General features: G+C 43.1%; 1 non-coding gene across 1 annotated transcript; it reads left to right on the top strand.

Moving 5' to 3' along the window:
- Positions 1–3,398: 3,398 nt before the first annotated feature.
- On the top strand, positions 3,399–3,514 carry LOC138286799 (U5 spliceosomal RNA). The gene has a single exon (XR_011202075.1). It is a non-coding gene; the product is annotated as a U5 spliceosomal RNA (small nuclear RNA).
- The last annotated feature ends 7,259 nt before the right edge of the window (positions 3,515–10,773 follow it).

Here is a 10,773-nt window from a genome sequence, read left to right as displayed (position 1 = left end):
ATATTATTATTATTGTTGATGCGTTTTCCCAGGGTTGAGAATAGGAATGCAAAGTATATTTCTTTACCAAATTTGTAGGTGGGCCTGTGTGTGCTTGATAAGGGCTCTGTCGTGAGACAACAAGTGGATTCTGCACAGATTTGAGTCTGAAAGCTGTAGGGACACAGGACAACACTGTGCTTCTGCTGAAAATAATTTATATGAAGCGAGCATGCTTCCACCATTCTGATACCAATTTAATCCTGTGCATTGCATATTATGGAGGTACATTTACTCTGTTTAACATATTTAATTTTGTATCTTGATTCACAGGCTTCCTTTGCTGTACCAGCTGCCAGTCACTTCTTAATTTGGAATTGGAAAAAAACGAATAATATTTGCAGGGATTGAAGAGTTCTCATGCATGCAAATATTCATTCCCATACACAGATTCACATTTGTGCATGCATGCAGACAGACATACAAATACAGCACTCATTCATGCATACACATGAGAGTTGAAAATATAACTTAACTGAAGTTGATCGGAAAAGGCATCTTTGCTCTGTACCTCAAGGGCCCACAGTTTCAAACTTCCAGAAATCGGAGTGAGAGTGCCAGCTTCACGAGCTTTGGCTTAACCAGAAGCGAGGTTAGTACGTGAGGAGCTGTACCTTTTCTTTTGTCTTTGCTTCTGACCTGCAAAAGGGCGTATGATGGAAAAGCCCAACCTAAACTTCATAAGTTGACATAATGCAATGCCATGAATAGAGCACTACGTTACCTAATGTAGGGGCCCCTCTCACTGTCGTTGCATCACATTTTGTGAAGCAACTGTGGTGCGAACCTCTAAATCATGGTCTACATTTATGGGGAATTGGCATAGAGTAATGCCGCAAGTCTTTTTTGCTGTGCTACCCTACGCCAATGTGAAAGGACAGGAATGCACCGTATTTATGAAATTTGGTGCAGTCCTTTCCTTTCCCACTGTGCTGATGCACAATTGGCTGCCTAGTGCCAATCCAGGCACTCTTGCACCATGGTGGAAGGGCGCCTGAATTGCATGCAGGATTGTCTTTGTGCAGGAAGGCCACCTTCCTGCACAAAAACAATTCTGAGAGGTGATTTCCTCTTTCATTTGAAAGAGGAAAAAATGAAGAGAAATGAAAATATTTCTCCTCTTCACGCCTGCTCTGGGGAGCCATAAGTTTATGCGATTAAGTAAATCTGGAGGAGCGTCAAAATCAATGGCTATTGCGTGGGCAAACCCACCGCAATGTCCATGGAACGCCGCCCTGGTGCAGAGTAAGGCCACACAGCGACTTGCGCTGCTTTCTCTTCCTCCATATCGATGAGGCCATGGAAAGCCATGCAAAGTGGATTTGCGTGGCCTCACAATATGGTTGAGAGGCTTGTGCCACCAAACTGTCAAGAAAAGTGAGTCACCTGTGGCGCAAGCCTCTCATAAGTATGCCCCCATATTTATGAGGCCACGTAATGCCACTTTGCTTGGCTTTGAATGCCCTCATAGATATGGAGTAAGGTAAGGCAACGCAATTCGCAGTGTTGCCTTACTCTGCATTAGGGAGGCGTTCCATGGGCATTACGGTTAGTGATTCCACGCAACACCCATGGCTTTTGACACATCCCCAGATTACAAGACCCTGCAAAACTGGGGATTCACTAAAACCTTACGCCTCCCCAGGGGAGGCGCAACGAGGAGAAATATCATTATTTCTGCTCAGTTTTTCCTTTTTCTATGTGTGCTGCATTCTGCAAACAGGAATGTGCTGTATGCCATAGATAGGCGCCTCACTGCCTTTTGACGCAAGCTGCGCTAACCTGCGCCAAACCCCCAGAAATATGCCCAGTGGAGTAAAAGGGTGAGTGTGCGAAAGAGCCGCAGCCTGAAACTTGTGCATTGCACAACTCAAACAGTGGAGCCCTCGTCAGCTATCTATGTGTTAATGCAACCTTACATGTAAACAGCTTATTATACAGAATTGTTTGTTTTCAGGGAAAAGCCACCCCCTAAAACGTGCATTGAGCAAATCAACCAGTGGAGCCCTCTTCAGCTGTCTATATAATATTGCAACTTTATATGTAATCAAATGATCGTTTAGAATTGTTTGTTTTCAGGTAAAAACAGTAATACTTCAATACAATAAATCAAGGGTGAAGCAGGTTATTTTCATCGGCCGACCCCCTTGCGTCCATATTGATGAGGCGCACCTGCTGCAGGCTCCCACATATAAGGATATTGCAAGTAACCTTGGATTTGCAAGATCTTAAAGAATTCGACTCTGGCCTTGGTTCTTTCCATGATCATGGAAGTCCTTCGTGATTCCCAATATCCTTATAATTTTTAACATGCAGCGATTTTACTGGGACTTTGTCGGATAAACCCACAGCACATGTCAGTAGAATTGCAGTCTTTAATCTTTCAGCGTTCCCCAGGCAGGCCACCGTAAAGAAGCGTTGGCAAAGCCACCATACCCATAATGCACCGCTTGGAGGCAAAACCCCACTAATTACAGCAAAAGACAGTGACCACGAATCTATGAATATTAATTTTGTCTTTCCCTTTAAAAACCTGTGCTAACATTCATTCACCTTTATTAGCCTCACAGCTCAAGATCACAAATCGTCGCCCAAATCGTCTTGTGTCAATCAATATGGAGCATTCTAGGAACGAGCTACGCACCTTTTGAGTTGTTTTTGTTTTGTTTCTTCACTTTTAGTTTCTCTTTGTATAGTCCTAATGATAAACCAGAGAGACAGATTTATTATTTTTTGAATGATTTCGTTTGCTACTGAGAACGAGAGGTGCGGGACTCAATTGTACAAGAGTATGTCATTGTTTTTTGGATGAAAATCGTACGTTTTCTAACCATCCCACAATATTAGGGCCACTGACCCGATACAGTCCACTTCCGCCAGCGGCTGTCGGCGCGACCTTAGCCTTTCGAGGTCGAGTGTGTAAGTTCTTTGTCCTGGTGTGAGCTCTCAGTGGCTTTTAACCACGCCCACCGCACGCTCCTCACTATCACTCATTCATGGGCTTCCCTTTAAAAATTCTTTATCTACTTGGGGCGGTTTTGTTGCCGCCTTGCAGACAGCTGGTTACATGGATAATTAAAGGTGCAGAAATTACGATTTGACCATGGAAAATGTCTTTCAGGCTTTCCTGTCACGTGACCTGCGACTAAATTTGCATACCCATAATTCCTCTCACTGCTGGGCTCTCCGCTTGTTTCTTTCTGTGGCAACAAGTGTTTTATCGGTGTAAAGTATTACAACTATTATTATAACTTGGTTCTATTTCGAAGGGTTTTCTATGATGACCTTAGTAAACCTAGTCGCCCTGATAGTCTGTGGAACGGCGTTTCCCGGCCCAATAGTCGGCAGCTGCCATTAGCATACTCTGGTTTCTCTTCAAATCGAATAAATCTTTCGCCTTTTACTAAAGATTTCCGTGGTGAGGAATATTTAAGAGTTTCATTCAATTTTTGAAAGCCTTACCAAGAGTAGGGTTATCCTTATACTGTTGAAAAAAAGTATTGTGTGATAAAATTTCTTATCAGATTTAAAAGTTTAATCTGTTTATGGAAACAGATAAGAGAAAGTCAGTTGAGAAATAAAACATTTAACTGTCCAATTTGTGTTTTATTTCTGGATCAGCTCTTTATTTTTCTCATTGATTATTGAAATATTATTCAAATATCTTCTTTGACTTAATTGTAAAGGTCTGTTAAAATATATATTATAAACATATATATATATGTGTGTGTGTCAAATGTATGTATATTTATTTAGATCATGCCACAACTTTGAAACTGATGAATAAAGATTGAGGGGCATATTTATACTCTGTTTGCGCTGAATGTGCGTCAAAATTGACATGCAAGGTAGGCGTTCCCGCCCAAAAAATAACTTTATGGCCTGTGCGCCTTATTTATACTCCAGCGTCATTTTGACGCACAGGAGGGGGTGGGCCTTAAAAAATGGCTCACAGCCTGATGTGCGCCGTTTTTTAACACCTGGGTCAGGGCAGGCGTTAAGGGACCTGTGGGCTCCAAAGGAGTCCAGAGGTGCCCTCCCCTGCCCTCAGGGACACCCCCTGCCACCCTCGCCCACCCCTGGAGGACACCCATGGATGGGGGGACCCATCCCAGGTAAGTACAGGTAAGTTGAGGTAAGTATTTAATTTTTTTTTTTATAGTGGCATCGGGAGGCCTAATTTGGGACCCCCTACATGCCACTGTGCCCAACGACCATGCTCAGGGGACAGAAGTCCCCTGGGCATGGCCATTGGGCAAGGGGGCATGACTCCTGCCTTTGCTAAGACAGGAGTCATTTCAATGAGGGTTGTGCTTAAAAAAATGGTGTAAGTCGGTTTGAGGCATGATTTTTGCTGGCGCTGGTTTGCGTCAAAAAGTATAAATATGGGCCTGAATCTAGCATAATTGACCTCCTGTGATCCTGGGAAAATCACTTAATCAACCCTTGCCTAAAAACCACAAGCAATAGCAAAACCAGTAGGTAGTAATTATGCAAGAGCCATGTACAGCAGCGTGGCTGCTATGCAATATTGCTGAAAGTAAAAAAAGAAGTGCTATGGCGCAGTCAACACTTGCTCCATCACAGCGCTTTTTTATTTTATTTTATTATGAACCATGCTGTACAGCAGACGCACAACATGGCAAAAAAGATTGACAAAGCCAATAGGTCTTGCATCGGTGAGACCTATTGGCTTCATCAATGCTTTTGGAAAAAAAGTGATATGATGAACCTAGCGCTGGACGTGCCTAACTTATTCATTAGGTCGAGCGCACAAGTGCTTTGACCTGTTGTAATCTATCTGTGGGCTTTTAACCACGCCCACCGCACGCCCATCACTATTACTCGTTAATGAGCTTGCCTTTCAAAAATCCTTTGTTATCATTGGTAAATGCTTTTCGTTTGTCCCTCCGTGGGGCGGTTTTGTTACTGCCTTGGACACCGACCCTGTTATATGTATAATTGCACGTTTGCCGATACGTTTGACTGCGAGCAAACATCTTTTTCCTTTTGTGTCTCTCCCTCGTGCTCATGCTCATGGGGGCTGTGGCGCTTTGAATTGGCTCGCTTATGCATCTGTTTTAATTTTCATTTTCAATTGATGTGTCAAGAAAAGTCCAGTGAAGAATTTACAATACCAATAGCTCTAACTCGTTCCTCTTTGTCAATACTTGATTTGTTACAGCAGCTGATGCAGCCTTATAGGCTTCAAGTACAAGACACACTGGTTCATTCATTGTCTCGGAAAGAATAGCAATGAGCCAGCAAGCATGCTTTGACGTAGGCATATAAAAGTCCTCTTCTTGGGTGCCACTAGTCCTCACAAAAGCCCATGTGAGGCACCATTCAAAATGTGCAGAGTTAAAGAAGCCGACATTATGACTTGAGCAGGGAAACTATTGTGGTGCAGCCTTTCCTGTCACGTGACCTATGACTTAGTGCCAGATTTATACTTTTTGACGCAAAACTGTGCAAACGCAGTTCTGCGTCAAAAAGACTAGTGCTGGATAGCACCATATTTTAACGCCACCTGGGGTTCATATTTATATTATGACGGTGGGTGGTGCTAATAATAGGTTAGTGTCAACATTTGTGAAGTTAACCATTGCGCCTTGTGGTAATGCAAAATTATGTTAACGTCGAAAAAATGACTCTAACCTGTTTTAAGACACATAAACATGTTGCAAAATGGAAATGCACCATTTTTTACAGCGATAGCGTCAACTTTAGACACCAATGCACAAAACAGTGCAAAGGAGAGGCAAAATGGAGCCAGAAAGCCAGGAGAGACCCCAGGGTGACCCAAATTAACCAGGAACCAGCCAGAAGGACAAACAACACAGGGGAGGAAGAAGAAAAAGAGAAAGTGTTGTTTCAGTGCGGAGGAGTATGAAATACTGATGAGAGAGGTGACAGAGCATCAACATCAACTCTTCGTTACCTCAAAATTAGCAATTGGAAGGAGAGAGGCAATCTGGCAGCAGATAGTAGACACGATTAACAGTGTGACAGAGGTGAGGAGAACCGTAACTGAGTGCAAGAAACACTCGCAGGACTGCAAGCGAAGGACAAAGACAAAAATGGCATCGCACAGGAAGGCAGCACTGCAAACTGGAGGTGGTAGTCCAGCACCACAAGAGGACCTGGACGAGATGGAGGAGATGGTTGCAGAAGTCATCCCGGAGGAACTGGTCATTGGAATCGCAGGACAGGGCAGACTACCAGGAAACACCACAAATGCAGGGTAAGTCGGATATGGGGAAATTAATGTTAAATTGTTAAGTGCAAGAAGGGGGAGCCACATAGGACACACTCAATGCATGTCAAAGGAGAGCAGAGGGACACATTGCACATGAAGCAAGTAGCACCATGCTGACGTAAGCTATAAATGTACCTACGCCTTAGTAGTGCCATGCACCACAACACATACACAACCTGGACATATGTCAATCACCAGGGCTAAATACCTACATGTACATATGCAGTACATGGGATGGATGGCATGTCTAATGACTGTGCCTCTGGTTGTCTCCTAACAACATCCCTCGCATATAGTTAAATTAACTCTACCAACACGACCAAGACATCAGAGACTAGGAAGTCAGTCAATACCATACCTCGGGTTACGTCATGGTGGTGTCCCTTGCAGTAACACCTTGCAACTGACCTGCCTCATTGCCCAAACACATGTGTGCTGCATCTTACAGCGCACAATATCATTGCAACCATCCCAACAGTACCCAGACATGTGCCGGTACCACTGTTAGCGCGCCTGACCTTAAAAAGTAAACTTACAAGGGGACGCGAATAGGTCGATTAACCTTTTGACTCACAATTAAGAAGTTCTTACCATAGCTCCAGTACATAATCAATAATCAATACACAATAATCGACAATCACTAGTAATCAATAAAATCAATAATCATTGGAGTCAGTAATTGTCACGCACCATGACCTTTCAGTCATGAATAACTACACCTTTAGTAAAAGTTTAGAATGTTTATTTCCCTATATTAATAATGCTAAGGTCATGTAGATTAAACTCAACATCAAACGAAACACATACAGAAACAACACTGGTTGTCCAAAGTGGCGGAAGAAATGCAATCTAATCAAAGCTTGAACTACAACACATTCTAAAGCTACGGTGCAAATCAATAGCAAAGTCAGCTGCGTCAACGTAATGAAGTACATGAAGTTCAGCAGAGAAGGTCACCAAGCATTAGTCCCTGTTATCATAATTCAATTAGTGAGAATCCTTAACTAACATCAGATTAGCATCGGCATGTTGGGCTTCATGCTAAACAATTTAGTACCGTAAATTTGGAAAATCATCTAACTATGGTTCTATCAAAACAGCGCAGTTGGTACGTAGAACGAAAAAGCAAATATGCATAATAATCACATTTCGATGTATACCTATGCTCGGTATGGGTCATCAAAGCAGAATCATTCTTCGTCCTCAGGACATCAGTCGATCAGCAAGGCATCAGGCTCTCAGTCAGGAAAATATGAGCCCAAGGAGCCAGAATGTCGGAATGACCCAAATGGCAGAATAATCTGTCTTCTCTAAAAATGTCGAAATGAGGGGCATATTTATACTCCGTTTGCGCCGAATTTGCGTCGTTTTTTACGACGCAAATTCAACGCAAAACTAACTCCATATTTATACTTTGGCGTTAGACGCGTCTAGCGCCAAAGTTCATGGAGTTAGCGTAATTTTTTTGCGTGAACACCTTCCTTGCGTTAATGATATGCAAGGTAGGCGTTCCCGTCTTAAAAAATGACTCCGATGCATATGCGTGGGATTTATACTCCCGGGCAAAAATCACACCCGGGAGTGGGTGGGTCTAAAAAACCCGCATTAGTGCCGGATTTTAACGCCTGGGTCAGGGCAGGCGTTAAGGGACCTGTGGGCTCAGAATGAGCCCAGAGGTGCCCCCCCATTCCCCCAGGGACACCCCCTGTCACCCATGCCCACCCCAGGAGGACACCCAAGGCAGGAGGGACCCATCCCAGGGACATTAAGGTAAGTTCAAGTAAGTATTTTTTTTTTTTTTGTGGCATAGGGGGGCCTGATTTGTGCCCCCCTACATGCCACTATGCCCAATGGCCATGCCCAGGGGACAGAAGTCCCCTGGGCATGGCCATTGGGCAAGGGGGCATGACTCCTGTCTTTGCTAAGACAGGAGTAATTTCAATGGGGGTTGGGAGTGAAAAAAAATGGCGCAAATCGGGTTGAGGCGATTTTTTTGCCTCAGCCTGACTTGCACCATTTGTGGACGCCCATACGCCATTTTCCCCCTACGCCGGCGCTGCCTGGTGTACGTGTTTTTTTTTAACGCACACCAGACAGCGCCGGCGGCTAACGCCGGCTAACGCCGGCTAACGACATTCAATAAATACGGCGCCCGCATGGCGCTTCAGAATGGCGTTAGCTGGTGCTAATTTTTTTGACGCAAAACTGCGTTGGCGCAGTTTTGCGTCAAAAAGTATAAATATGGGCCTGAATGTCTCTCCCGGAATTAGCATTGTTATATTAAAGTCACTTAAACTATCCCCTAATTCCCTATTGGTCAGTTAATCGTATGTTCACACTTTCTCCAATAAAAGTACTATACCATATCTATGAATTCTAATATTTCTCCGTTATCATATTGTTGATTGGTTCCTCTTGCAATGTCCTCATCATCCGGCTTGTCGGGTAACAATATTGTTGCAGCTTCTACTCAAGTCAGAATTCCATTGTTCTTGTCCTTGGAAAGTCAGTCTCACACACAAAAAACCTAAAATGTTGCATTAGCAAGAACATCATCTCCTAGCAGTCGGTTCTCACGAAATGCTTCCGTTATATGCACATTTAAACAATACAATAGACTTTTACCAGTTTAATTCTCTTGGTCAGCATTTTTACTAAACACTAAGAAATACAGCTTTTACACGAAGCCTGGCAAAATAGGCCAAGACACTCACTACGTTAAGGCCTACAATTAATAAAGCTAGAACATACTTCATAACTCTCAAAATGGCATATTACCGCATTGGTCTAACATATATTCAATATTTCATAAGTAATAATTATTGATTAGTACATTTCATTAACATTGGTTAATGATATCTTATTGAGTTTAAGGTTGGTTCTTGATATGTGTGTGTCAATCCAAAAGCAGCCTCTGGCATTCATCATGGCCAATAAATTGTGAACCATAGTAAGGTGTAAGAGCAAGCTGGTTATTTGAGGAACTAGGAAACATCAAAAACGCAGTAGCGGATGATATATAAAACACGATATTATATATTGTTAATGCATGATATTATTATTATTGTTGATGCGTTTTCCCAGGGTTGAGAATAGGAATGCAAAGTATATTTCTTTACCAAATTTGTAGGTGGGCCTGTGTGTGCTTGATAAGGGCTCTGTCGTGAGACAACAAGTGGATTCTGCACAGATTTGAGTCTGAAAGCTGTAGGGACACAGGACAACACTGTGCTTCTGCTGAAAATAATTTATATGAAGCGAGCATGCTTCCACCATTCTGATACCAATTTAATCCTGTGCATTGCATATTATGGAGGTACATTTACTCTGTTTAACATATTTAATTTTGTATCTTGATTCACAGGCTTCCTTTGCTGTACCAGCTGCCAGTCACTTCTTAATTTGGAATTGGAAAAAAACGAATAATATTTGCAGGGATTGAAGAGTTCTCATGCATGCAAATATTCATTCCCATACACAGATTCACATTTGTGCATGCATGCAGACAGACATACAAATACAGCACTCATTCATGCATACACATGAGAGTTGAAAATATAACTTAACTGAAGTTGATCGGAAAAGGCATCTTTGCTCTGTACCTCAAGGGCCCACAGTTTCAAACTTCCAGAAATCAGAGTGAGAGTGCCAGCTTCACGAGCTTTGGCTTAACCAGAAGCGAGGTTAGTACGTGAGGAGCTGTACCTTTTCTTTTGTCTTTGCTTCTGACCTGGCAAAAGGGCGTATGATGGAAAAGCCCAACCTAAACTTCATAAGTTGACATAATGCAATGCCATGAATAGAGCACTACGTTACCTAATGTAGGGGCCCCTCTCACTGCCGTTGCATCACATTTTGTGAAGCAACTGTGGTGCGAACCTCTAAATCATGGTCTACATTTATGGGGAATTGGCATAGAGTAATGCTGCAAGTTTTTTTTGCTGTGCTACCCTACGCCAATGTGAAAGGACAGGAATGCACCGTATTTATGAAATTTGGTGCAGTCCTTTCCTTTCCCACTGTGCTGATGCACAATTGGCTGCCTAGTGCCAATCCAGGCACTCTTGCAACATGGTGGAAGGGCGCCTGAATTGCATGCAGGATTGTCTTTGTGCAGGAAGGCCACCTTCCTGCACAAAAACAATTCTGAGAGGTGATTTCCTCTTTCATTTGAAAGAGGAAAAAATGAAGAGAAATGAAAATATTTCTCCTCTTCACGCCTGCTCTGGGGAGCCATAAGTTTATGCGATTAAGCAAATCTGGAGGAGCGTCAAAATCAATGGCTATTGCGTGGGCAAACCCACCGCAATGTCCATGGAACGCCGCCCTGGTGCAGAGTAAGGCCACACAGCGACTTGCGCTGCTTTCTCTTCCTCCATATCGATGAGGCCATGGAAAGCCATGCAAAGTGGATTTGCGTGGCCTCACAATATGGTTGAGAGGCTTGTGCCACCAAACTGTCAAGAAAAGTGAGT

This window comes from Pleurodeles waltl, chromosome 3_2 (assembly GCF_031143425.1).
Source record: "Pleurodeles waltl isolate 20211129_DDA chromosome 3_2, aPleWal1.hap1.20221129, whole genome shotgun sequence".
In the NCBI taxonomy this organism is placed as follows: domain Eukaryota; kingdom Metazoa; phylum Chordata; class Amphibia; order Caudata; family Salamandridae; genus Pleurodeles; species Pleurodeles waltl.
The sequence above is the reverse complement of the archived record's forward strand: the minus strand, read 5'-3'. Positions and strand labels throughout refer to the sequence as shown.